The 27,575-nt window shown below is 53.6% G+C and overlaps 1 long non-coding RNA gene across 3 annotated transcripts; it reads right to left on the reverse strand.

The window, feature by feature from the left end:
- LOC119865456 lies at positions 1 to 27,575 on the reverse strand. 3 transcript variants are annotated; one of them, XR_005377297.1, is made up of 8 exons: positions 27,482 to 27,575; positions 25,724 to 26,079; positions 8,838 to 9,581; positions 8,492 to 8,734; positions 5,353 to 6,173; positions 4,780 to 5,023; positions 3,927 to 4,147; positions 1 to 3,308 (listed from the first exon to the last, which is right to left on the reverse strand). It is a non-coding gene; the product is annotated as an uncharacterized LOC119865456 (long non-coding RNA). The 3 variants fall into 3 exon arrangements; XR_005377298.1 differs by lacking the exon at positions 5,353 to 6,173; XR_005377296.1 differs by having other exon boundaries at positions 4,780 to 6,173.

Genomic DNA, 27,575 nt, shown 5'->3' on the forward strand with positions numbered 1-27,575 from the left:
AAGAAAAAGACCTTTAATAGCGTACAAGACACAATGAAAAGAAAGAAAAAAGGAAAAAAAAAGAGAAGGAGGAAAGAATGAAAGGAAGGAGGGAGGAAGAAAGGAAAGAGGAACAAAGGTAGGCAAGCGGAGACCACACGCGCGTGTGGTCTGCGCAAGCGGGAGGCGTGGGCCTGGATGCCTGTTGTGGGTGGAATCAAGACCTCTGGTGGGAACAGTCGCTAAAGTCGATGGAGCTCTGCGTGTCCTGGTAATGCGACTGCTCTGCTTACTCATTTCCAGAAACCCCTGCAACAGAAGCGTGGGGAGCTGCCTCCCTTCCTGGCCTCTGGTCCCCCCCACCCCGGCTCCTGCAAGCAGCCTGAGCCCCGCAAGCCCGCCAGGCCCGAGGGCCCCCTGCCACCAGCCGGCCAGGCCTGTGGGGACAGGGACGCCCCGACCTCGGCCGAGCCCAGGCAGCAGCTCGGCCCACGCACCTCGTGTCTGCCTTCAGGGCTGCTGGTGATTAATGCAAGTTTTTTTTAGACTTGTTTTTCCAAATACCCCAGTTGCATAGCAACAGACGGCATCCCCATCCTCCTGGGCCGCTTCCCCGAGGACCTTGAGCCTGATGCTCGGGAACTTTTTCCTCCGCTGCCGTGGCGGTTTATTAGGTTCAATATCCGCTCGCGCCTGGCGTGTGGTCCTGCAGCTCAGCCCCGGGGAGCAAAGGGCAGAGCAGGAAACGGGGCATCAGAGGCCGCCGGGCCAAGGTCACACAGCCAGGCCGTGCTGCTGCCCAGTAGCTCCTGACTGTGAAGCCAGTGGGTCTCCTGTTCCCGCCACCCCGGACACAGACCCCCGCTGCCCGCCAACAAAGGCCCCGCGAGGACACTGTGACAGCTGCGGGGGGCGGCTCCACGGTCATAGTGCGTCCCTAGAAGCCCTGGACAGCCGATGTGGCGGATTGAAGTGAAATGCTTGCTTCACAGGGATACATACTCGCACATATATTTCAAGCTAAAAGATTCAGAGGCTCAGTTTGGACTGTGTGGACCCTGATGGGCACCTCAGCAGATGGCCTGCGGGCCCTGGCCAGCCAGGGACCCCCGGCAGGTAGGGGGACACTATTACGAAACCACAGAATGAGATTCGGGGGCTGTGGGTCTGGCAAGAATCAGGAGAGGCATGAGGCAAAGGAGAGCAGTTGCCGAGCGCGGGTCGGGGAAGATGACCTCTGCAGTCAGGGTCCGACCCTGGGCCTGAGGCTTACAGTTTAAAATAATAATAATAATAATCTAACATGTTGGGGGTAGCCCTGGTGGCGCAGCGGTTTAGTGCCACCTTCAGCCCGGGGTGTGATCCTGGAGTCCCGGGATCGAGTCCTGCTTCGGGCTCCCTGCATGGAGCCTGCTTCTCCCTCTTCCTGTGTCTCTGCCTCTCTCTCGCTCTCTCTGAATGAATAAATAAATAAATCTTTAAAAAAAAATAATCTGACATGTTGGTTCGACTGGAGTCCGGAAAGCTGGTGTCTACAGGCACTTCCCGCGGGGGCGTCCGTGGAGACGGAGCCGGACACCGGGAGAACCGGAGGCCGAGACATCCCAGCTGGGCGTCACCCCGGCCACCCCCGTCTGGGCTTGCAGGACCGGCGGTTAGAGAAGTGTCTCCGTCTTGTAAACACAGCGGATGTGATCTGGAAGTCATTGAGAAAACATAAACAAGGAGCCCCACGCGGTCATGTGTGCGCTGCTCCAGCCCCGGTGAAAGATGAGCTGGTTATGGAGGGGTTGGGTTTTTTTTTCACAGGCACTTATTTTTTCTTTTTAAACAAAAATCCCAGGACACACACGTTACCACAAAGACCAAAGTCCCAACAGAGAGACCACGAGCGCACGACAGCGTCGTTTCCGCGGTGGCGGACCTAGTGCCGCATTTCCTCGGGCTGTGCCCTGCGACAGCAGGAGCTGCCTTTCCGACGTCGGTCGTCTTTGCCGCAGCAGGTGGCAAGACCGGAACAGCCTCCCGACTGCCGCCTCGGTGCAGACCACGGTTTCGCGGTTCCCAAGTCCACTCCCGGTTTGCAGTAACGTGGACCGGGAAAGCCGCCCAGTTCCCCCCACTCAACCAAGATATAGACGGAGGCGCAGATGGGGAAGTGGCTTTAGGGAAGGTCACAGAGCTCGTTGGTGCCGGAGGTAAAGACAGGACAACGGTTTCCTGACGTCTACTGGCTCCTTCAGGACATGCCTCTTCCGGATATTGTTGTTCACCTCACTTTCTTGTCCAAAGGCATTTGTCTGGCGTCCTGTTCCCCGGGGAGTGGGTAATGGGTGTCACTCCGTAACGTGGGCATGAAAGAAATGCCACATGACCGTTCTCTGAATAAGCCAATCCTGATGAGCGGCGCCCAGCTCGTGGGTCCGCAGCACCACTGGGTCCGGGCACATGGGAGGCCCCGAGGTGTGCAAGAGGAGAGGTCGTACCGATGTTCTCGAACCTCAAGGCCTGTACAGGCGGGTAGCTCGCCCGCTCCTGGGCTGCAGCATCTGCAGACGCTATGGGCTCCTGGGCTCACCCAGGCTCCGTCCGCTTTGGGGTCCTGGGAGGGTAGGGAGCAAGAGCCGGAACCCAAGCCACTTCTCGTCTAAGTTGGGAGGACCTCTCCAGCCCCCTTCTCCCCGTGCCCCGGTTCCCTCCCTTCTGCTCCTGCTCCCCAGCCTCTCAGGGGCCTCCTCCCCAGGCTAGCACAGTCCTCTGCAAAGGCAGGCCAGAAAGGGAGAGAGAACGATCTCGAAACTCCCGTGCTCAACCCTATGCACAAAGGGCTCCGGAAACAGGGAAACCCAAAAGGCCTACCCACCTAGAGGGAGAAAGGGAAACATGGCAGTAGGAACAAATTCCAAATTGGTATCTCGGGAGATTATCCTGCTACGGACACGGCCGTGGTCGAGTCAGATCCCTCAATGGTGAAACAATGACGCCCTTGTCCGACCCCTGGCGGCCTACCCGGCACTTTCAGACTCACCCCTCATTTCACCCCAGAACACTAGGGCAGGGCCTGTCACCCCCCTGCAGATGAGGACACTGAGGCTCGGCGAAGAGAGGAGGTGTCTGCAGTTCCTTTTTCCTGGTCCTCAGAAGAGGGTGGCAAGCCACGCGCGTCACATCCCCGTGACCTTAGTGGGACCCTCGTGAGCCCGGGCCTGTTCGAGCCACCGCGGTCCACGTCCCCCGGTCCCGCCCATCCCAGTCAGCTGCCGGGAAGCCACCAAATGCAACGGTCGACGTTCTTCTGGGGTGAGCTCCATTGTTTTTGTTCACCGGGGCTTCAAGGTTAAAAAAAAAAAAAAGGACCAAAGATCATAAACAATCTCCCGACTTTTGTTCCTCCTCTGCATTTGAGGGTTTTGGAAAGAAATTCAGTGAATGATGAATAGAATTGTTTAAATTCCCCAGGGCTATTGGGGTAAGGGCTTTATGCCCTGGTGCCAAGACTCCCGAGACTTGTCCTCCACCTGCGTCCGCTGCCGTGCCCTGGCTCGCTCCGCACCCCCATGGGGCCAGCTCGCTGCCTGGTGTCAGCCTCTCCGTCTCCCTGGAGACCCGCTCGGACCTGAAGGAGCTGCCCCAGTCGTTGCCCTGGTCTGACCGTGTCTCCCTCCGTCCCCTCAAGTCTGTGTGTTGAAACCCTAACCCCCAACGTCATGGTATCAGGACGTGAGGACATTGGGGGGCGATGAGGCCATGAGGGTGCAGCCCCCATGAATGGAGATTAGTGCTTTTAATAGGAGGGACCCTCCCCAGAGCTCCCTCACCCCTTCGGCCCTGTGGGGACACCATGGGGGACACCATGTGGAGACATAGTGCGGGGACACCATGCGGGGACACCATTGGGGGACACAGTGGGAAGTCAGCCCTCTGCCAACCAGGAAGCAAGCCCTTACCAGACACTACCCCTCGGGCTTCCAGGCCCAAGAACTGCGAGAGTCACATTTCCGTTGTTTAGAAGCCACCGGGTCTGTGGCGTCCTGTTACCGCAGCCAGACGAGGACAGGCGCTCAGCACCCTGGTCCCCCAGCGAACTTTTGCTGGGCAGGCGCTGCGTGCTGGACGTGGTTTTGGTACGTGGGGAGTCAGCCACCGGGTCCCTGCCCTGCGGGGGCTCCTGTTGTGATAGAGGGAGAGCGTGACAGACGTAAATAGAAATGAATAAATAATATTCCCAGTGACAGTAGTGATACGAGGAAAATACAGTTGACCCTCGAACGACTCAGGGGTCAGGGGCCTTGGCCACCTGTGCAGCCAAAAACTTGCATATACTTTCTGACTCCCCCCAAAACATAACTACTCGTAGCCTACTGTGGACTGGAAGCCCACCGGTAACAGAACGAGCTGGTGGCCACACATCTGTGTCATCGGTGTGTGCATCGTGTCGGTGTGTGCATCGTGTCGGTGTGTGCATTACAACTGCACTCTCACAACAAAGTAAGCCAGAGGAACAGAAACATTAAGGAAATCATAGGAGGGGCGACCAGGTGACCCAGTGCTGGAGCATCTGCCTTCGGCCCAGAGTGTGACCCTGAGGTCCCGGGATCGAGTCCCGTGTTGGGCTCCCTGCATGGAGCCTGCTTCTCCCTCTGCCTGGGTCTCTGCCTCTCTCTCTCTGTGTCTCTCGTGAATATATAAATAAAAATATTTTAAAAAGAAAGAAAATCATAAGAGAGAGGAAGTCCTTCCAATACTGCACCGTATTTACAAAAAAGTCCCCCCAAACCCAGCACTGTACGCGGGACCCACACAGTTCAAACCCGTGCTGGACGAGCCAGCCGGGCAGCGGTAAGGGGATCTTCTCCTACAGAGTGGGGCCTCCCGCTGCGACTGGCGGGCTCAGAACCCGGCTCCCGCCACCTCGTTGCATTTACTAGGCCTCTGAGCTGCAGGAACGTGACTTCCTGAGCACGAATGTCCCCTGGAGGCTGCGAGGGGCTGTGCCCATCCACGAGGCACCACGGCAGGGGCCACAGTCCCCAGCACGGTAGCCCTGAAAAAGAACAAGACCGATTTCCACTTGTATTGGGATTGGAAGCCCTTCCCAGCACCTCCGTAGGTGAGAGAAGCGGGACGCAGAACGTGCAGGACGCGACCCCTCAGGTAGGACGCCTCCAGCTAGTGTACTCACGAGCACACCAGTGCACGGAGGGGACACCCGACCACTGGCCCCCTCTGGGAGCAGGCAAGGAAGTTCCCGTTATGGTTGTGGGGTGGTAAAGAAAGGGCGGGCCTTGTGGTTTAGCTCTGAATTCATATTTTGTGTGAACTTTTTAAAAATAAGAAATAATCCATATATTGTGTAGATTTAAAGAAGTTAACTGAAAAGCAGGGGCTCCTGCTGGGGGGCTCAGTCAGCTAAGCATCTGCCTTTGGCTCAGGCCATGATCCCAGGTCCTGGCATGGAGCCTGCTTCTCCTCCTCCCTCTGCGGTTCCTCCTGCTTGTGCTCTCTCATTCTCTGTCAAATAAATAAATAAAATCATAGATAGATAGAGATGATAGATAGAAGTTAAGTGGAAGCAATGTTCCCTGGTAGGCCACGGTGGTCTGCAGTCTAAAGTCTCGACTTGAGTGTCCCTGTAGGAGGTGACCTTGCTCAGCTCACTGACTTGCTCCAGGGCCCCCATGTGCAGGCGTGTAGGCTGTGCACTGCACCACGCAAGGGGGAGCCATGCACGCAGGGCCCTCTTGACTGTGAAATGTGGGACTTTTCCTCTCCGGGAATTCTCTTCCCCACCTCTAACCCCACGTGATCGCATATCCTTTTGTGCCCTTTAAATACCGTGTTCGCTTTCGTAGGCAAGTATCTCTTTACCGTCTCCATCCACAATCTCTTATTCTTTCAAGACCTAGTTCAAATATCCACTCTCCAAAGGTCGTTCTGACTCCCCAGCAGAATTGGCTCCTTTATTTTGTCCCCATACCACCACCTCTCTTACCATATTGGTTTGTCACGTTTCCCAGTGAGTATCTTGGGGATAAAAACTTACCGTCCTATTCATTTTGGTTCGCTCAGAACTGTATGCAATAGGAGCAATGGAATAAATGAAGAAACACCACCGGCAACCCTAGAACGTTGGTCTTTAGGTGAATCGTCCAGAATTTGTTCACTCTTCGGCCAATTCGTTTTCTCAAACCGTCCTGCAAAGCATCTCTTTCAAAAGGTTAATTCTGAATTTAAAAAAGAGGTTCAATGGGCTTATTTTAGGGAAATGCCATATTACAGGCGAGGAGTTCCTTTATCCAGTCTTCTCAGAGGATTTCAGATGCTAATAATCATTTCGAATTGCCAGGAAGGGAAAACAGAAAACCAGTCCCAACCTTATTGGAGCGTTCATCTGCTTTTTCACAAACGCCTCTTCGTCCAAGAGTCTATTGCTGTATCTCGTCTCTATCTGCGTCCCCTACTCCCCGCCCCACAAGGAGGGCAGCAGCTATGTCCCGCGGTAACAAGCAGTGGAATGGAAAGATGGGGAGGCTCGGGCGAAACACGTGTTGGGCCAGGGGCTGGGTGCAGCTTGGTCGGCGGCGGGCAGACACCCGAAGATGTCAAATAGAGGCTTTGCGATTTAGAAAGTCACCCTGGCACCCCCGCAGGGAGAGGACTGATAGGGAGCAAGGGTGGGTGAGTCAGGGAGACGGGCGAGGGGCTGTGGCTTCAGTCCCGGTTAGCAGCGATGGTGGCTTCGTGTGATGGCGGCAGTGGATTGAGAGACAGAGACGCAGAGACACAAAGAGGCAGAGACAGAAAGAGATGGAAAGATGGAGGAAAAAAGAGGCAGGGACAGAGAGACAGATGGGGAGAGACCTTCGGAGGAAGCTACAAACTGGAATTAGCAGGACTTAGGACTTAATCACCAAGAAAATTGTACTGGGAGAGGCAGGAGGGGCTCAGGCAAAGCTGAGACCAGGTGCAAAATTGAAAGGGATGCCAAAAAACTCAGGACTCAAGAGAAATGCTTCAATGCAATGGTTTTTTCCTCCCTAAGCTCTTATTTATTTATTCATGAGACACAGAGAGAGAGAGAGGTAGAGACCCAGGCAGAGGGAGAAGCAGGCTCCATGCAGGGAGCCCGACGTGGGACTTGATCCCGGGACTCCAGGATCACACCCTGAGCCGAAGGCAGACACCCAGGCATGGAGCCACTTGGGTGTCCTGCAATGTTTTTTTTTTTTTTTTAAGTTTTTTTGTTTGTTTGTTTGTTTTTTTAGTAATCTCGACATTCAACGTGGGGCTCGAACTCAACCCGAGATCAAGAGTCAACGCGCTCTTCCAACTGAGTCAGCCAAGTGGCCCTTAGTGCAATATTTTTAAAAATAAAAAATAATGCGGGATCCCTGGGTGGTGCAGCGGTATAGCGCCTGCCTTTGGCCCAGGGCGTGATCCTGGAGACCCGGGATCGAATCCCACGTCGGGCTCCCGGTGCATGGAGCCTGCTTCTCCCTCTGCCTGTGTCTCTGCCTCTCTCTCTCTCTCTCTCTCTGTGACTATCATAAATCAATAAAAAATTAAAAAAAAATAATGCAAGAAATTCATGATATGGAAAATACTAAGTTTCTAAATAAAGACAGGATGTCTTTACTGATTTCTTTGCTTCTGTCTCATTCTGCAGTATGTCTCAGGAAGGCAGTGGATACAGGCTGACCGCTCGGTTACAGAATTATGCGGCTTAACACACAGTGGGAGCAGGAACTGGTTTGGGAGCAGGAGTTGGTGGATGTGGCTTTGGCGCTTACAGGCGCTCAGGCTCCTCCCGCTGCGGCCGAGGGCTACCTCTACCTCGCGCAGGAATGAAACAGTCTCTGAGGTTGTGCCAGTGAGAGAGAGAAGAGGATCTTGGCTCCATGCTGAGACCACCGAGTTCTCGCTCGCCTCAGACCCGACCTAACCCTACTTGGCTTCCCCGCACAAAATGGGAAGTGGCAGGAGGGGCCCCGGGAAGAGGTCATTGCTGAAGCGGCTCGGACCCTGGATCACACTGTCCCAGGTGCCCAAACCCAAGCTGTGAGCACTGTGATTGGGCTGCTGCACCAATTTCTCCCCCTCCCCGCCCCCCCCACCGCCTGCCCGTCCTCCTCCTCCTCCACCTCTCCCTCCTCCCCCTCCTCCTCTCCCTCTTTCTCCCCTTCCTCCCCCTCCTCCTCTCCCTCCCTCCCTCCCCTCCTCCTCCTTCTGTTTGCCTGCTCTGGGTGGGAAATGACAGCCCCGGATGATGGTGATGATGCTGAGCGGGAAGGAGGAGGAAGAGGGGAACAACCTCCAACACTGGAGGATGAAGGGAGCAAAGGAAGAAGGCTGAGAGGAAGAAAGGGGAGAAGAGGGAAGAGAGAAGAGGAGGAAGAGAGGACACAGTGCTAAGTCAGATCATCACCTTTCTAAATTACGAATAAACTATTTTAAGTGAAATTTTTTTCTATTTTTTATTTTTAGGTGAATTTTGAAGTTGAAAGCTACTCACCGGAGCCCCGCCACCGTGAGATGGATCAGGAGGCGGCCGCGGTGGCGAACTGGAGGGAGATGCACACTGATTCAAAGCTCGCGTGTGTTTGTAGTGGAGAACGAGGGCCCGCCCAGGGCACCGGCCACCCGGTGGCCTCCCCGTCTGCAGCCGGCCCCCCGCTAGCTCTGCAGGCGCCCCCCAAGGCTGGGTGACGGCCACACGCCAGGGACTGGTGGCTGAGGCCCACACCGCTGTCTCGTTCTGGGGAGAAGGACAGAGAGAGAGAGAGAGAGAGACAGGCCACCGGTGACTCGCTGCTACCGTGACTGACATTAGCTCTAAGGACCAGTCTTGACAAACGCACCAGACAAGACAAATGGCCCGAAGCCACATGAGCCAGACGGAGCAGGTCGGGCCAGGGCCCGGGTTCTTCCAGGTGGGATTTCGGTGACGTGAGGGGGTCCCGGAGGCCTCTTCCCTGGAAACCGCAGTCTGCAGGCACTCGGCGTCACTGCGGCCGTCCCCCGGGCCCGGGGCCAGACGGGCCCCCCGGAGGTGCTGGGGCAACATCCCAGTGCCCGGCGAGAGGATGCCCGGTGACTGGCAGGCCCTGGAAACAGCCTTGGGTCTCAGGAGAGCCCTGTCCCGAACTTGGTCGGACGGTCTCGGACACACGGCCTCCTTCTGGACTCAGTTTTCACATTTACAAACAGGGGACAGTGGGGTGGGGAGGAAGTTTCGAATCCTGTGGTTCCCGGATGGACGCCCAGCCAGCCAGGAGCCACGCCGGACTCGCCAGGGGTGGGCCTGGGCTGGGGCCTTTGCCGCACATTCTGGACCAGCCCCAGGTTCTGGTCTTGTGAGTCCAGGACCCCGCAGGCCGGGTCGGGTGAGGCTGCGGGGCCTGCGGGACCTCTGCTGCCCTTGGTGGCCCGTAGGCGGCCGGACACCGGCACCACACAGGGCGACGCTGAATCACATCAGAGTCATCTGGGGACGCGACCGTCTCTCACGTGACGTGGAAAAGCACAGGACGGCCTAGAGATTTCAGAATATTTCAAGAACTAACGCTCGCGATGGGAAGTAGAATCCACATAAATAAACAGACCTGAAAAGGCAATTAAAAAAGACTTTCCGTCAACCTCGACGCCTTAAACACCATCTCCAGGTGCGGGAGGAGGGCGGGGAGCGAGGGAGTCTCTCCCCACAATCACTAAGGGGTCTGTTGCGGAGGTCACACCGCCCGGGGGGGGGCTGTTAGGGTTCGGGAGCCCCACTAAGCTTAGGGTTAGGGGACCCTTCCCGGGACCTTTGCGTCGAGGGAACGAGGAGGAGGAAGGGAGGATGCAGCTGTCTTTCTTTCTTTCTTTCTTTCTTTCTTTCTTTCTTTCTTTCTTTCTTTCTTTCTTTCTTTCTTTCTTTCTTCCTAGCCCTGGCGCTGCCTGAGTGGTCTGAATCTGGGGGCTCAATTCTGTTTCTTCCTTCGGGAATCATGTCCTGACGTTATGGGCATTCTCTACCCACCGCCCAGTGTTTGTTTACAGCAGCCAAGTAGAAAATTGTCATGTCTGCAATTGTTAGGGGTTTGCAGATTGTGCGGCCACCTGGTCCGCGGATCCAGGACAGAGGCCCTTTACGAGCTAAAGCTGTGGACTTTAGGAGGAGGAGAGGAGGGGATGTTTGTCCGCCTTCTGTTTGTGTCTGGGTGTTGTTCTGTAGAGAACCATTTAAGGTTGAAATTATTTTAACGAAAACAATCGAAGCCCCTCAGTGCCTGCTGGCGGCACAGGTCTGCCCTGGAAGGCCGCCCTTCCTATGCCGCGACACCCTGAAACTGAGGAATCCCTCAGCAAACGACGACGTCATCCCTGCTTTGCCCTGTATGGAGCTGGGCACGCCGGTTCCAGATGTTTCCCGAAGGGCCCTATGCTCCGAGGTACAGCGGCGGCTCCAAGGCATCCCTCTGGTCTGCAGAGACCCCACAGCTGTTTCAGCAGATTTTTTTTTTAATTTCATAAAATGCTACATTCAACATGCACGTTTCATCCAGAGAGGCTGCTAGGATGTTCAAAGGATTCGGGAGTACCACCCCCCAAACCCTCTGGAGTCATATTAATGACTAATATTAATATTAGTCACAGAAAATATTTAACATCTGTACGGCTGTACCACCCAAAAGTTTTAAATTGGAGGAAGATGTGTTTCTTGCGCCAAATTACCCAAGGAATTTTCCGAGTAGAGCTCGGTTACCTAGGCTGGGCCGGGACCCCACGGCAGGAAGCCCCTTCCACTCTCCCAAGCGCTGGGGACTGCACAAGACCTAAGGGTGGCACTTTGCCCTGCACCTCACCCCACGTGGCGCCAGGCAGTAGCTGTTTGCTAGCACGCGACGGCTCTGGCGTGCTGATGATAATAATAATTCATGATAATACTAACAACAACAGCAACTGGTGTCACTGGGTGCTTACTACACACCAGGCCTCGGGTTCAACGCGTAACGTAAGCGATTTCGTTTCCCCTCCCGAGTGACGTCAGGAGGCCGGGATCCTATACGAGGCTCCCAGAGTCTAGATGTCTGGGCAAAGATCACGACGCTGGGAAGTTAGAACCGAAACCCAGCTTTGTGGGGCTCGGTGCGCACGGCCGCAGCCTCTATGCCCTAACTGTCCCTCCAAGGTGAGGCCCCAGGCCACGCAGAGAAGCATTAGCCACCTGTCCCCCAGATACGGCGCGTCCCACCGAGAACTGGGAAGTGTGGAACAGTGGGCTGGGGTCAGACGTGCAGAAGAGAGGTGATGGCCGATTCTGCTACTAGCGCGACAGGCCAACAGGTTGGTGACAAATGGCCCCGGTTTGCCTGCGACTGGCTTGGTTGCAGCACAAGAGCCCTCATCCCGGATGTGGCAAGCGGAAGTCTCGGATGACTCCCCAAATTACACACGACTGCTGCTGTACACACGACCGCATCTACTTACTTAAACATTTAATGTAGGTGTTGCCGTGAAGGGATTTTCCAAGTGCAAGTGAGCTTTAAGCTTTAAGTGACTTTAAGACAGGTGAGGGCACCTGGGGGCTCAGCCATTGAGCGTCTGCCTTTGGCTCAGGGCATGACCTCGGGGTCCCGGGATCGAGTCCTGCGTCGGGGTCCCCGCAGGGAGCCTGCTTCCCCCTCTGCCTGTGTCTCTGCCTCTCTCGTGAATTAAACAAACAAGCAAACAAAAAGACACAGAGTGAGTTGGGTGGGCCTGACCTTATCAGAGGAGCCCTTTAAATCTGGGCTTGGAGGTTGGAGACAGGAGTCAAGAGATTTGACAGGGGGATTCAATACAGCTTTAGAGAGGAGGGGGACTCTGGCAAGGAACATGGGCGGCAGCCCCAGGCGCTGGTGGCCTCCAGCTGACAGCTGGCAAGGAAATGGGGACCTCAGCCCTTCACTGGAAGGAACTGAATCTGCCAACAACTTGAATGAGCTTGGATATGGATTTTTATGCAGAACCTCCCACCGAGGCCTCGGCCTGGTGGACACTTGATTTTTGGCCTTGGAGACGCCGAGCTGCCCAGCCATATGGGCTCAGTAAGTGCTAAGTAAAGAGATGGATGAATGGTTTCCTATGGACAAAATGATGCCACTTTAGGCCGAACTTGCAGCCACATTGTCCCTGGAAATGACTAGGAGGCTGGCAGGGCTGCCGCGTCCCATTCTAACTCCGCCTCCTGCTGGACCTGCCCCTCCTGCTGTGAGCAGGCACCTCCCGGGTCCTCCTCCCGGGGACCTGGGGCCCCGAGATCCTACAGCCAGTCTCAGGGCTGCTCCTTGGGCAAGTAGCTTAACCTTTCTGGGCCTCCGTCTTTTCACACGTGAGTGACACGGCACAACGGGTCTCACCTCACCGGTGAGTCTAAGGATTAAATGAGTCAACGTGACAGGAGAAGCCCTTCGCGCGGAGCCTGGCAAAGGGTAAACCGCAGTCAGTTACGTTGTTACTAGGATGAATTTTTATTTCAAATAACTGTGACCTATTTGCTGAGCAAATTCAGGTAGAGACGCTTCCACCACCCCACCCCAACCGGAGGGCATTTCAATTTTACTAGAAGATTCTTGAAATCACAATCAAAACTTTTGAGACCGCGTAGGCGGACCGCCCAATGGAGGGTCAGAGCGGGGAACCTCCAGAAGGCCCTCCAGAAGGCTGCTCTGGAAGTATGGACCCACAGGGCCCCACCTGGGGGCAGGTGAGCACCTGCAGAGGCTCAGCCCACCTCCAGAACGCCGAGGCCCGATCTGCCTTTTCACAAGCGCCCCTGGGAGAGACACCACGAGATGAACTCCCATCAGCCCTGCATCTGGGCAATGCAGCGTCTCTCTGACCTTTCCTTACAATTTGCTTTAAAAGTTAAGTGTTTAAGCACATAGGCGAGCCAGACCACAAAACTCAGAGCTGGCAAGAGAGAAACTCCTTTCTAGGGACAGCTGGCTCTCTACATGTTTCAACAAACTGGCATTATCCAAGAGCTCTAATGGTCTGAAGTCAGGCTTAAAACTCAACAAAAATAAACTTTCCAGGAAATTTCTGGCACACCCACTCTTCAAACCCATCATCTCAGGAATGTTATCCAAGCAGTGGCCTCTCTCCCCACTTCTAACTCCATTTCCCAGTTTAGGATGATTCTTGTTCTAGCCTTGACCTGACAAAACACACATACACAAACGGGAGAAAACCGGGGAGCCCCATTTACTGAGGGCTTTAGATAAGTGTCTTCGGGAAAGTCCACGATCTCATTTGGCACAATTAGTGTTCTACTCCTTAATGCAAATACTGTTTTAAAAGTGTATCTCAATAAATAAATAAATAAATTATAAATTATAAAAAATAAAATAAAAGCGTATCTCAAATCTGAGGGACATCCGCTCTTGGTCACTGGGCTTCAAAGAGGTATCCTTGCCAATAGAAGTAGAACCCATACACCCGCCTTCGTGTGGTCAACAACGCCATGTGCCATTGCCTTACATCCCACATGAGCTGACCACCCAAGTCTTCCTTGAGGATCCAAACTCCAATCAGTCACATCTTTTGGACTCATTCACATATATTCCTATTTATGAATGGATGGACTTGTGTGATCGCCACTCCAGCGAATGTGACGAGGTGTGATGCCTTCACCAGATGAAACTCATGACTCATAGGGAGACGTGTGCATGGAAGGTATTAGTCAGGGTCTGTCCTACTTATCTATCGCTGCGTAACAATCCACTTCAAGCTTAGCAGCTTACAGAAGCAACTGTTTCAGCTGGATTTCTCCCATCCTGCAGTCAGACGGGGTGCTGAAGTAGCAGGGGCTGGCCAGCAATCTCTCCAGGGCTTTCCCATATCGTCTTTCCGCAGGAGCCAACTTGGGCTTCCTCGCAGCATGGCCATCTCAGGACAAACTGTTTACATGACAGCCCAGGGCTCCAAAGCCAAGTGTCTCAAGAGGATCAAGTAGAAGCCATATTATCTTGTAGGACTAATTCAGAAGTCACAGTGTCACTTGCTCTTGAGGGAGAATTGTCAAAGTCACATTGGAAGGAGAGAATGTGGGATGGGAGATATGGTTTTAACCATCTCTGGAACATAGAATCTGCAATACAGTTCCAGTAGAGGCTTAATGAAGGCACTGGTTGCAAAAATATAAGCAAGATATAGGGTAATAAGAGCTAAGTGAGGTATCCTGACCAGGCTGGTAATGGAGAAATTGTCACTACCCCCATTTGGAAAGAACAGGAAGAGGGAGGGATTTGGGGAACTCAGAGAGAAGGGCTCTCTGGAGAAGGTAGGTATCCTGACCTCACTTGCCCTGCCCTCCAGTATCCTGGCTGGGGTCCCCACTGGCCAAACCCAATAGGAAGCTCACACTTTGAGCAAAGCAGAATGGAGAAGAGAGGAGAGTGCATCTCCAGAGGCAAACAGAAGCTGCCCAGCAAGAGTAAATATCTCTAATACAAGAATGATTATCATCTGATGCCAATAGAGAAGCGAGTAATAGGAGTGCATTTCTGGAAGAGGGAAACTCTGAGCCATTGCTATGTAAGGTCATGGAAATACAGGAGGAAAGTTCACGTCACCAACAGTCCTCCGGATGTCTGGGGTCCCATCCTCTCTCTCTTGGGGCTTAAAAAGGTCCCAGGCTGTTGGGAAGGGAGTTGTCCCATAGGCAAGCCAGAGAGGACACACACAGTCTCTGGGCAGGAGTGGTTCTTGACGGATGGTCCATGGTGGTGGTCCAACAGGAAGACGTGGCTCCTCAGCACCAACAACACCTGCTGGGATGGAGACTAGGTGGTCTGTGGAATTGTTCTGACCCCCCAGAGCAGTGCTCCCATGGCCCCTGAATGAGTCCTCTTCTGAGTGGCCCCATCCAGGCATGGCTCTCATACTGAATCCCATAAACCTCTCTCCTTCATCATGTTCCCTCCACCTCCCTTCTCTCCACGGTCCAGAGAATCTTTAACCTGGGGGTGAGGGAGCCTGGTTTTTCATCAAGTCTTCCAAATTGGTTATTTATTATACAAAATGCAAACTCAAAGGTCCAGGTTCTAGTAGCTCCACATCCTCACCCTTTGAAACTCAAAAGCCAAGATCTGACCTGTTTATTCTCTGCATTCTGCAACTGTGTCCTGTCCCTTCCTTGAAACACACAGTATGGAAGTTTCGGGGGCTGGAGGAGGCTCACAAAATATGTGGTGGTGGTGGATGGAGGGGTGTCATAGAACAAAAATATGATTACAATTCAAACTAGGAGGTATAAGAACCCAAAGTACCCCTTATGGGGATGACCAGGAAATAATTCATTGGACCCTTTGAAGGATGGATAAGATTTCAGCAGGAAGAGATGGAAGAAGCATTCCAATAATGATCGTGAGAAATAAAGCATACTCAAGAAAGGACAATTTAATTTATAGGGACTATAAGGGTGTTTGCATGTATTGGAAATAGTTCTAGAACGGCAGTGTGAGGCCAGGTCATGAAAGACCTTGAAAGAAATCTTCCGTGTTCTATTTAAGAGGCCACTGAAGGGTGTGCACGTAGGTGGGGTAACCGGTGTAGGTTGTGCCTTAGGAAGAGTAGTACAGCAACAGCATACAGGACGCTGATGCTCGGTCGGAGTGCTGGACTCCGCTTGGGTGGATACCCATCCAAGCCTCGTGCCCGTGGCTCTGTCACCATCTGGCGAGCAAGTCCACAGGTTCAGCTGTGGTTTCTCCCCGATTCCAAACCTGCATTGCAACTCCCTGTAGCGCAGGCCTGCCCACATGTCCAAGCGCTCTTAAACTCAAAGCACTGAAAGCTGAACTGTCACTCCCTCTTGCCCTCACCCTGCATCTGTGGCTCCTCTCCGCATCCCACCCCAGCCTCCCCTGGACGTGCTGGAGCTCCCAGAAATCTCATGTTCCTCAACCTCCCCTCTTCCCCTTCCTCCCCCAGCTCCATGGCCTCTTCCGCCCTTCACTTACCATAGCCAGATCCTTCCAGACGGCCCTTTCTTTCTTTTCCCACTGCTACCATCCCCCTTTTATCCTTATGGGAACTGTCCAGGTCAAGCCATCAGCACCTGTCCCTCTGAGGACGGGTTTCCCTGTTGCTGAACTCAGGGCTACTATGTCTGACCTACAGAGTTCAGCCACAGTCTTCCCTGAATACTACACCTAATCGTGGTATTTCCCCTTGAAAGACTTCCAGCCATTCCACAGTCTATAGGATCAGGGAAAAACCTCTTTTAGTTAGCATTTAAAAACTTCAGAAGCTGGGGCACCTGGGTGGCTCAGTGGTTGAGCACCTGCCTTGGGCTCAGGGCCTGACCCCAGGTCCTGGGATCGAGTCCTGCATCGGGTCCCCTCAGGAGCCTGCTTCTCCCTCTGCCTGGGTCTCTGCCTGGGTCTCTCATGGATAAATATACAAAATCTTTAAAAAAATAAAACCTTCAGAAGCTGACCCTGGTTACTCTTCCAGCTTTGTCCCCTGCCCCTGGTGACCTGCATGAGTTGCTCCCTTGGCTCTGAATTGAGCTGGCTGCGCTACCTCTCCTGGCAGCAGCCGAGTGATGATGGGATTATGCACCAGCTGTTTGGATTGGAGAGGGAGAGCCTCCGGGCACAGGGAAATCCCGGATGTGCGCGTGTGCCGGGGGTGGCAGAAGGAACGCAATGAGACCCGATACGATCTGCCACCCAGTCAAATAAGGAGGCATATGCTGCCGAAGAAAGGTTTGAACTGTCCTGTATTTAACAACTGGAAAAGAGGGGCGCCTGCGGGGCTCTGTCAGTTGAGCATTTGCTTTGGGCTCAGGTCACGATTGAGCCCCGGTCCGGATCCCTACTCGGTGGGGAATTTGCTTCTCCTTCCCCTCTGCCAGGCCTCCTGCCCATGCCACTTCCCTGCTCTTGCTCCTGCTCTCTCTCTCTCTCTCTCTCTCTCTCCTTCTCAAATAAATAAATAAATAAATAAATAAATCTTAAAAAAAAAAAAAAAAGACTAGGGGCACCTGGGGGTGGGGGAGCTCAGTGGTTGAGTGTTTCCCTTTGGCTCAGGGCGTGATCCCAGAGTTCCAGGATCGAGTCCCGCTTCGGGCTCCCTGCATGGAGCCTACTTCTCCCTCTGCCTGTGTCTCTGCCTCTCTCTGTGTGTCTCTCATGAATATTTTTTTAAATAAAATCTTTAAAAAAAAAAAAAGACTAGAAAAGAAACAACAGGTCCGGATGAGATCTTATTCTTTGAGGGGCTGCCCTGGTGAGCCCTCAAGTGGGTGTTTTTACAGATTCCTCCCATGAGACCAAGTAAGAGACGCATTTCTTCTTACAGGACTCGCAGGCACAGGGAGAGCTTGGGCGGGCAGGTGAACCTTAATAAACACTCTTATGAGAAAGGAAGAGAAGAAGGAATTCAGGGGCAGTCGAATCGGTGAATCATAACTAATTAACTTGTTTCTTCTTCTTTCTCTGGCTCTATTAGATAAACACAGGTGATCTAAGTGAAACAGGTTTTGCTAACTTGATGCTGTGCGGTTACCAGAGCGAGAGTCAGGAGACCTGTCCTCCGGCTCGGTGTGTCCCTAACTAGCTGGGTGATCTCGGGTAGTCCCGGCCCTTCTCTGAGCCTCAGCTTCACTCTGTCTACAGCCAAAGCATTGACCTCATTTCCACAAGTCCCTATAAACTCAACTCCATGTTTCTTCAATTTTAGGCCAGTAAAATGTTTCCCCTCTGTTTATCTACCCCTGAATTTTATTTTTTTCAATGACTTCAGTCTTCTTTATTTTTTTGTTTTTCTTCTCATTCTTTCTGCTCAGCCAAGCAAGGCATAGTACTCATTCAGCCATTTTTTCAGACTCTTGACTTGGGTTTATGGAGTACATCCTGCCCACTAAATCTGTTCAGGAGTGGAACCTCCTTGGTTAGGACTCCAGGAGCCAGGAGACCTTGGAACCCAGCTGGCTAGGACCCTTCCCAGGCCTGCAGGAGATGAGACCCAGGCGCTCTGATGCACGAGATACCGTGCTGGCTGTCACCAGAACAGTAGCACCCTCCAACAATTTTTCTCACTTGAATGATCCTATTTATAAAATTAATGCTTCACAAGGGAAAATAAATCCAACAGTTATACAAACTGCCCTAAAAAAAAAAAAAAAAAAAAAACAAGTCACCAAACTAAGGTCATGGAAGTCATTCTGATGGGAAGGAGATCACTCAGGCAGCCCCTCAGCTCAGGAGTCTTGCATCGTCTCAGTGTTTTTGCATCTACTTTCAGGATACCCTTGGACCCCTTCCAGTTAATGGACCCCAGGATAAGGATCTTGATATTATATGTTACCAAAGATCAGGATATTTATTCTTCAGAGGCAAACATCTGGATGAATGAGTGGGTTTTCAATTAAAAAATGATGTCTTGACATTGCCTCGGCTCAGATGGAGTGATGAACCACTAACCACAACACCAGGTACCCCTGCACGGGTGGCTAGGTGTACACGGCAGGAATTTTTCATAAGAAGCCTGTGAAGCATCTTATGATATTAAAATGTGTCAGACAGACACAGCTAAGTCTAAAAGAAGCCAGAAAACTAATGCAAGCTGAAAATACCACGTACCATGGAGATACGCCATCCTTTTTAGCTTCACCTTATTCACCAACCTCCAATGACGTGAGAAAGGACCTGAAGAATGTTCTCAGACAGGCTGTTTGGAAGCTTTTTCTCCCAATAATAATCCTTTCCACCTACAAGAGTATTCAGTTTCACTCATCAGCCCAACCCCTTGATTACCGTCTTCAGCATCTCTGACCTCGTCTTTTGGCAATAGTCGTCATTGCGTGCCGAGCACTGTGTTAGGATAGCACAAAGCGGAACAAGACACCGTCCTGACCTGGGAGGGCTCACGGTCCAGTTGGGGACAACTACACTTAAACAAAGAACGGCAGATAACAAGATGTTCACCAAGAACAGACACACGGAAAGGGAATTCAATTCTGTAAGAAATCAAAGAGAATGGTTTGGATTTCTCATTAAACCATAGACCATCAGCGCCAGGAGAGACTCTACGAATTATCCAATTCCAACCCCCTTCATTTAACAGGTTGCACAGTTTTCAAGCTGGGGCCCATAGATTAATTCTTTTTCTCTTTTCCTGGTTGATGATTTATTGTGTTTCTCAAATAGTTTCTCGAATAGCAAGAATGAAATCATAAATACACCATGGAAAATAATCCATTTTGTTTTCCAGCCACAAGTACACAAGATATATCTCATCAATATTTGTTAAGCAAGACCATGACTACTCTCCTAAGATGGCTACACTCACTTCCCCATCCTTCGCTTTGTCTGGACTTTGAAGTCATTCCTTACGCCCCCTTCCTGCCAAAGCTCTTAACACTGCGGTGCCGCAGAGAAAACTCATCGTCATACTTGCTGCATCCTCTACATTTGCACAGCTCTTTGGAGCTTGAAAAAGGGCGTAATGGCCACTGCCTCCATTTTGAGGTCAGGCTGTGGCGCTGCTGGCTTTAGAGGGAGGCGGTGAGCGTGAGGGTGTTCAGAACGGAGCTGAGCATATGGTCACGGGGTCGGGGAACGGGACCTGCTCGGCCAGGGGAGGGGCGCCAGGTGCCCGGGACCGCGCTCGTGGGCGAGGCCACCCGAGGAGCGCTGCGAATAGGCTCGCAGCCCATGGAGCCCGGTGAACTGGAAAGAGGCAAGTCAATAAACACTTGGTGAATAACTCCTCTGTGCACGGCACCAGGCTAAGTGGTTCCAAGGATGAATAATGAGTCAGGCTCCCGGTTCCAAGAATGTTTTGGACTGTCGTCAGGTCTGCTGGAGCCGAGGGGAGTGGAAGGCATGGGTGAGCAGAAGCCACAGGGCGGAGAGGAGAAGTGGGTGCCCCGAGTTCCCGGGCGTGACCGGAGCTTCTCCAGCGGGTTTGGAAGCACCCCAGCTCCTGACGCGGGGCAGGCAAGAAGCCCCCGGGCCTCCTCGCGGGGCGGCCCACACAGCCACTGAGCACATTCAGGCAGAGATGGAAGATGAGCTGTCACAGGGATGGCCCAGAGCCTGGAGGCTGACCCTCGGGCAGTGCTTCCCTGCAAAGCCGTCGTACAGGCGCCCGGAGGCCCAGTGGTTGAGCAGCCGCCTTCGGCTCAGAGCGTGACTCCGGGAGCCCGGGGTCGAGTCCCACAGCGGGCTCCCCGCAGGCAGCCTGCTTCCCCCTGCCCCTGCCCCCTGCTTGTGTGCCCACTCTCTCTCTTCCTCAAATAAATAAGTAAATAAAATCTTTAGAAAAAGCCATCAAGTAGATTCCCGTGAGTGAATTTCTGTTCACTTTGTAGACAATGGGATTTTAATAACGCTGACGTAGGCTGAAAGAGGGCAAAGGACCGACTGTGTGATTTCTGCAGCTTGGGGCTCCCTGGCTCTCTGCATGGGGGCCAAGGCGCGGACTAAGGGAGCTGAGCTGCCGACGGCGGAGCGGGGCCAGAGGGGCTCCAGCAGGCAGGGCTGAGGACAAGCTGCAGGCCACCTTCAGACACAGGAAGCATAGGAAGAAACTTCCACGGAATGTCCCAAATCAAAATTAGGAGGGAATGGAGGTGGACGGAGGCGCGCGGGAGCTGAGGACGGACTACCACTAACCTGCGGTGAAGGCGGCAACCCCCGAGGGAAGGGACGAGTTTGGAACTCGTTTCCCAGACGTCAGAGCAGCGAGCAGCGGCTGGAGCACAGCACCCCCCCCCCCCCCCACAGCCTCCTCCATCTGGCCTGCAGGCCCTCGCTGCCCCTTTCAAGTGGCCCGGCTCTGCTCACCACGTGGCAGCAGCCTTGGGCAGCGGGGGTCTGTGCCGCCCCCCTCCCCTCCCAGCCCCTTCCCACCGTCCCCACCGGGCCTGCCGCTCCTCTGCTCCCCCTCAGCACACCTGTGGCTGCGTTCCCTGTCCTTGCAGACTCCTCTCCGTGCTGAAGCCTCCTACAAGAAGCCTCTCCTGATCCATCCCCCCCACCGCTGTATGCTCCCTCCCCATGGCACATGCTTCCTTATGACACTTCCATTTCATCCTGCATTACAACAGTCTGCGTTTGTCTGAGCTCCTACGCTCCCCCTCCTCAGAGAGCTTCCAGGACAGGGACTCGGTCCCTCTCGTCTATTTGAAGCTCCAGGATGGGAACTAGTGTCATAGACGCTCAATTCCAGCCAATGCAGCCCTGGGAGACAAAGCTTCCACGGTTCTTCAGAGGCCATGAGCTGGGCCCTGGACTCAGACAGCTCAGACCCTGACACTTGCCTCTGTCTCTAGCTAGGAGACCTAGGGCGATCGACTTCATCGCTGTGCCTCAGTTTTCTTATCTGTAGCAAGAGAACGAGAAAACCTACCTCAAAAGGACTTTGTGATGGTCTGGTACCATCCCTAGCATGCTCCCTGGACCTATTGAATGTTCCATAAATGTAGGGCACGATTAGGAATAGGGGATAGTGCGGGAGTAATCTCCTTCTGATTTCCAGGAATGCTCTAATTCATTCCTGCTGCATTTCCACCTGGAAGTCTTGGTCTGTGTTTAAAGCACGCTTGTACCCAGCAGCTCCGTATCCCTTCGGTGTTAGGTAACCTGGCTGCACATACAGAGGAACGCGGCCAGGCCGTCTGCTAACAGATTCAGGATACCCAAGTCAAAGAGATTTTCCACAAAGCAGTTCACCAGTCCATCCATTCACAGGCACGCGCCACTGTGAGCTCGGTAAGGCCTGCAAGGCCTCCAAAAATGAAAATGAATGGAATGAAATCCTGTCCTCCTGTTCATCACCGTCTCCTGGGGCAAAGCCGTCGATGCCAGCAAGTGCCATAAAGGAGGGCTGTGAGAATCCCCAAAGCACAGTAGCCACCTCTGTGCATCCAGAGCCCATTGCGGGGGCGTCAGTCCCTGCAGCAACTTCACAGGGGAGGTGACCAGCAACTTGTGCAAAGGGACAGAGCTCCAACAGTCTGCACTTAGAAGGCGGTAAGGTCAACGAGCCCTAAGGGTTCTGAGAATCAACCCATGTTATTCTAATCCTCACGTAGACCGTCTTTCAACTAGAAACCTTTCTATCAAATTAGGTATGCAACCCGGAAGAGATCATCTTATTGCTAAAATAAATGTTCTTTCCTTATTTTTTTCCCAAAGGACTTGACGGTTTGGTTCCTTTTCTAAAGCATATTTTTGATTTATTTCTGTTGGAAAGCAAGCAACTCAGGCAAGTCCCTTTGGGGCCAGGAGGGAAACGAAGGCAGCCCGGGATCAGAACGATTTAGTTAGCGCGCCCTGAGAGCGGCCCCCGTGTCTGCGGGACTGTTCCAACAGCCTGACTTTGGCTCTTCAAAGGCAGCAGACAAGCCGGGGCTCCCAAGTCCACAGGAGGAGGCACCGGGCTCATTATTTCCCGTTGCGTTTGTTCCCTCGATTATTCCCTAAGCCACGGAGAGCAATGCAGCCAGAGGCCTCCTTCACGGGAACACGTGGGGGCAGGAAATCGTGTTCGTAGCTTTGCCCGGAGGCCGTTTGGCCAAACGCACTGACCGGAGGTCAGAAAGTACATTTTCTTTCTAGTCCGGAGAGGAGGTGCGGCAGGCTCGGCGGCCCCGGAGGAAGGAGGAACACGCGGGCTTTAGGTCCAAGTAGACTTGCCTCCCAGGGGTCTAGTGGGGACCGGAGTCTCACCGGGATCCCGGAGGCAGCGCTGGGTCCCCGGCAGGCAGCCGAGTGACTATTCGAGGGTGCTTGTTGGGAATTTAGGAGTCGCTCTGTCCCCCGCGAGCTCCTGGCCGATCGGCGTTAGAACCACCATTTCCCGGACTGTTTGCCTCTTGCTTCAGGCCCAGAAGGGGCTGGGGACCAGGGTCTCGGGCCGCCCTGGGGATCCCGCCCTCCGCGGGGGGTTCCGGAGCCAACGCCTCGTCTGTGATGCTTCCAAGTGTCCCAGAGAAGCGCCGGCGGCAGTGGGATCGAGTCCCCAATGCTTGCTCACTCGCAGGCCTCGGTTTCCCCGGTTACGGGAGGTACGGGCGGCGTGGGGACCAAGGTGCCTGGGGATGCTTAACATTTTCTCATTTAACTGATCTGGAAAGGGGTCTCTTTCTATCATTTTGGTTTAAGGATATTTTGTGGGGAACAGGGGAATTGTGCTTCCCAAGTCCTTTAGCAAAGGGGCCGCGGTGATCGTGGGGCAGGCGGGGTTAACCTGGCAGTAAAGCCTGCTACGCCGAGTGCAGCCTGCTTTCTAGAACCAGAGGGTCGCGGATTTTAAACTTGTTTCATGGAAGCGTGCGGGGGCGGGGGGGGGGATGCAGACGGAATAGAAGCCCGAGATGAGAGTCTAAGCACTAAACCAAGTCCCAGAGAGCGTGACCAGAGCACACCCCTCTTGGGTCCTCAGGTTACTAGTGGGTGAAATGAACACAGTGGACAGACCCTAAGGAGGCCAGGTGGCCCATGCCCCTTGGAAGCCCTCCTGTCGAGTGTGGGCAGGACCTGTGACATTTTCTGACCCATGGACCCTGGCAAAAGCAGTGGGATGCCCCTCCCATGGTCATATTACGTAGGATGGTGGCCGCCCCCTTCCTAGCAGACTCTCTACTGGCTGCCTCCCTCGATACAATAAGGGGCCGTACAGAGAGGTCCCCGTGGCAAGGAACCTGAAGGTGACCTCTGGCCGGTGGCCCGTAAGGAGCCCTCAATCCAAAAACCCTCAAGGAACTGAGACTTGTCAACAACCACATGAGCTTGGAAGTGGATCCTTCCCCAGTCAAGCTTCAAATGAGGCCCCAACCCCAGCTAATACCTGGCTCAGAGCCTTGTGAGAGACCCTAAAACAGGGGGCCTGGCTACGCTGTGCCTGGACCCCAGACCCTACAGGAACCGTGAAATCATGTGTGCATTGTCTGAAGCCACTAAGTCAGCGGTGATGTGCTACGAGGTAGCAGATAGCGATACAGGGAGGCAGCTGGCACCCGACGTCCTGAGAGAAGGATAATCACATTCTTATGCTATCAGCATCGCACACACAGAACTACTGCATCAGGACCCGGACAAACACGGGGCGAGCTGCTGTCTGCGTGCAGGGCTGAGGGTGCTTTGTCTTTCCAGAACTCCTTGGGCGCCTTCTCCACGCTTAGATTCTCATGTAATCAGGCCTCATTTCCAGGCTTCTCCCTGCTGATGGCAAACGCACCCTCACACGCGTCCACGGCCACACACAGGTCCTGCGTTACCCTGAATTTAGCTGGGGATCAGCCTGAAATAAAAGAGCTCCAGCAGAAAAAAAGACTCCTCTGAGATGGATTCTAAGGCTTTGGTATCACTATTTGGTAGGGATGGTTTTGAGAGAAGGGGTCGAGCACGAGAATCTGCCAAAGCAAATGAAGCCCGCGGAAGAATTAGTCTAGCGGCCTAGTGGGGAGTCTCATTTTGCAATAAAAAATAAAATAAAATAAGGCCGGTTGTATTTTAACAGCAGCTAAGGATATTGGGCTTCATTTTATGTGCAGATTCGCTCAGAGTGTGAGCGAGCACCCAGTACGTCTTATGTTATCCCCCACATTTTGTTCCTTTCCAAGCCCGCTTTTCTGGAATCCTGACATCCTCTATAAATAAAATCAACACTATGAACTGCCTCATTCTGGACAGGAAAGGAACAGGAGCAACGTTTGGCTGGTGGCGGGGGTGGCTGGTGGAAGTACGGCCCACACACGACCGCACGAGGAGGGGCGAGTCTGAGCTCGCCCTGCAAGGGCCCTTTGTGCCGGTGAGGAGCCCGACGCTCCCGGGAGGTGGGCAGGTGCTGCCAGCGGGAGGCCTGGGGGCCCGAAGGACAGGGGCCTGAGGGGCGAGGACATTCTGAGATGCCCGGGGGGGTCGGGCGTGCTCCTCAGTGCTTTAGAATGAATGAATGAAGCATTGATTCCTGCCCTTAGAGGTCCAGCAGCTACCCCCCCCCCCCCCCCGCCCCGGCTCCCCTAGCAGCGCTTCTGCTGTGTCATCGAGGGCAGGGCGAGGGCCGCTGCTGCCCTCCACAGACCAGCACACAGGACGGGCCGGCAAGACCCACGACGTGTCCCCAGTACACGTGCAGAGGGACCCCACGGGGAAGGGGGGTTCACTGAGCCTGGGCCAGCTTCCGGTGACCCCACCAAAACCCTAGAAGGAGCCAGAATTATTATTCTTTTAATTTTTCATTGTTTTCATTGTTTTTATTGAAGTTCCGTTTGCCAACATACAGTATAGCACCCCGCGCTCATCCTATCACGTGCCCGTCACCCGGTCACCCCACCTCCACCTCCCTTCCCGCAGCCCTTTGTCCCTGTCCCACAGTTAGGGGTCTCCCATGCTTTATCTAAGAGGTGGAATTAGACGAGGGAGTTATAGACCTTTGGTGAGGAATGATCGAGGCTCTGAAAGCCACCCACTGCCTGCGACCCCAGCGGAGGCCCTTGGAGTTCCAGCTCTAAGACAGAGTGAGGAGCCCCTCTCCTTTGGGAGGGGAGCCCTGGACACGGGTCCTGGGTCCCCAGGCCAGCAGCAGTGGCGGTGGGGTGGGGTCAGGGGCCTGGGCTTCTGGAGGGGGTGGATGGGGAGGGCTCGGGGCTCCCGGAGGGCTGGCCTTGCCCTGCGCCCCCCACCCCGGGGTACAGGCAGCAGCATGGGGCCCCGGGGCTGCCTCCTGCAAAGCCGCCCCCACCCCCGCCGCGGTGCCATACCTGGCCCTTTGTCACCAGCTGTCAAAGAACTCAGAAAATCACATTTACTGCCCGGCTGCGCAGGGCCGTGGGTGCAGTGAGGTGGCCGAGCCGGTGGCCTCCCCGCACAGGGAGGGTGCACAACCTGCACAAGCGTCCGGCCTGTTCAAGGGCGTAAATCAAGAGGCATCTCGAGGTGGAGGGCGTGTTTCCCCCCCCTTGGCAGTGAACAGACGAGTTTAGCCGACCGGCGCGCCCCGACAGGCCCCTGTCGTCCTGAGCTTTCAGCACCGCCGCCTCCTGTCCCGGCCGGTCGCCCTGGGCCGCAGGCTGACTGGAGGCCCCTCTCCAGGCGGGACTCGCAGGGGCCTGGGCACCTGGAGACCAGAAGACAGCGCTGTGACTCTCCTTGATTAGGTTAATATTTCCCGAAATGAATCCAAAATATTGTCTTGCAAAATTTTTCGGTTATTTTTTGGCTATTGAGTGAAACCAAGGGAAAATAAATGTCTTTTTTTTTTTTTTTTTAAGAAAACCAATAAAAGAAAAAAAGCCATCTAGGCACATGCTTACAACACACATCCCTTAGGCTCTTTTTCTCCACCCTAAAGTAATGTTTAGCAGACATGGATACACTCAAATCTACCAACACATCAAGGAAAGTCCAGTAATCTGTGAAAACGGTCCCAAAGAGGTGCGCCTGGGCGGGTCAGTCAGAGAAGCGGCTGCCTCCATCCGGTTCAGGTCGTGATCCCCCGGCCGGTTGTCCCCACTCATCGGGGAGGCTGCCTCTCCCGCTCCTTCTGTTCCTCCCCCTGCTCTCTCTCTTTCAAATAAATAAAATCTTTAAAGAAAAACAACAGTCACAAAGAGCACAGTAATTTGTACCCTCATTATAACATACTATACAGCACAATAAGTTGAATTATATAGTCATGGGGCAGAGAAATCGATAATAGAATTTGGTCCATTGCTTGCAAATTATGCATGTTATAAAGCTTTCACAAACACTAAAAAAAAAAACGATCTATAGGGCTTAAGCAGGAGCCTTTTTTTTCCTCTACCGTTTTTTTTTTTTTTTTATCGTGAGAACTTGGAGATGCCACCCGGTCGTTCTGTGACTAAAGGAAGCGAACATAAATCAATGCCACATTTGCTAACAGACAGCATTCCTCTGCTGACACACATCTGCGCGTCTCCTTGCACGCATGCATACACACACACACCCTGCATGAGCGCTTGGCCCACTCGGCTTCCCCATAATTTCACAAAAGAGTAACTCTAATGTTTTCTGCTTCGTAGGGAGCCGGTGGGCACGGATTGGATACCTACACCAGAAAAGACCCGCGAGGCGTAATCAAAGAAGGGAGGCCCCTGAACTGAACTCCCAGCAGGAGCAGGAGGGAGGCCTGGAGAGGTTACAGGTACTTTTTATCCGACCTCGCAGGAGAGCACCAACTTCCTGCTGCTAGAAATTTGTCTGCACATTTTTTCCTCATTCAGGCGGGGAGCTGGGGTCCAGGAGACACCGGGTTGATATGATAACTTGATTAAGGCCGGGACAGATGACATGGAGCACCAAGTCGGCTCAAAGGAATCTGTGCTCTCCTCTTTAACCTCTCCTTGGGAGCCTACAAATTATATCTATTAATGGATCAGCCCCCTGGCATCACACAAATACGGCGTCTGCTTAAATGTGTGTCAATCATTCACGGGGCCTTTGCGGGATTCCCACCACATTTTCAGTTCTGTTCCCCCTTTAAAAAAAAAAAGTTTAACCTGTTGGCTCTGTCCTGACAATGGCTCACAGCCTGCCTCCTCCTGCTGAAATCACTTTGGAGGGAGAAGTCGAGTTTGTCTGCCAAAGCGTTCA

Source organism: Canis lupus, chromosome 23 (genome assembly GCF_011100685.1).
Source record: "Canis lupus familiaris isolate Mischka breed German Shepherd chromosome 23, alternate assembly UU_Cfam_GSD_1.0, whole genome shotgun sequence".
NCBI classification, from domain to species: domain Eukaryota; kingdom Metazoa; phylum Chordata; class Mammalia; order Carnivora; family Canidae; genus Canis; species Canis lupus.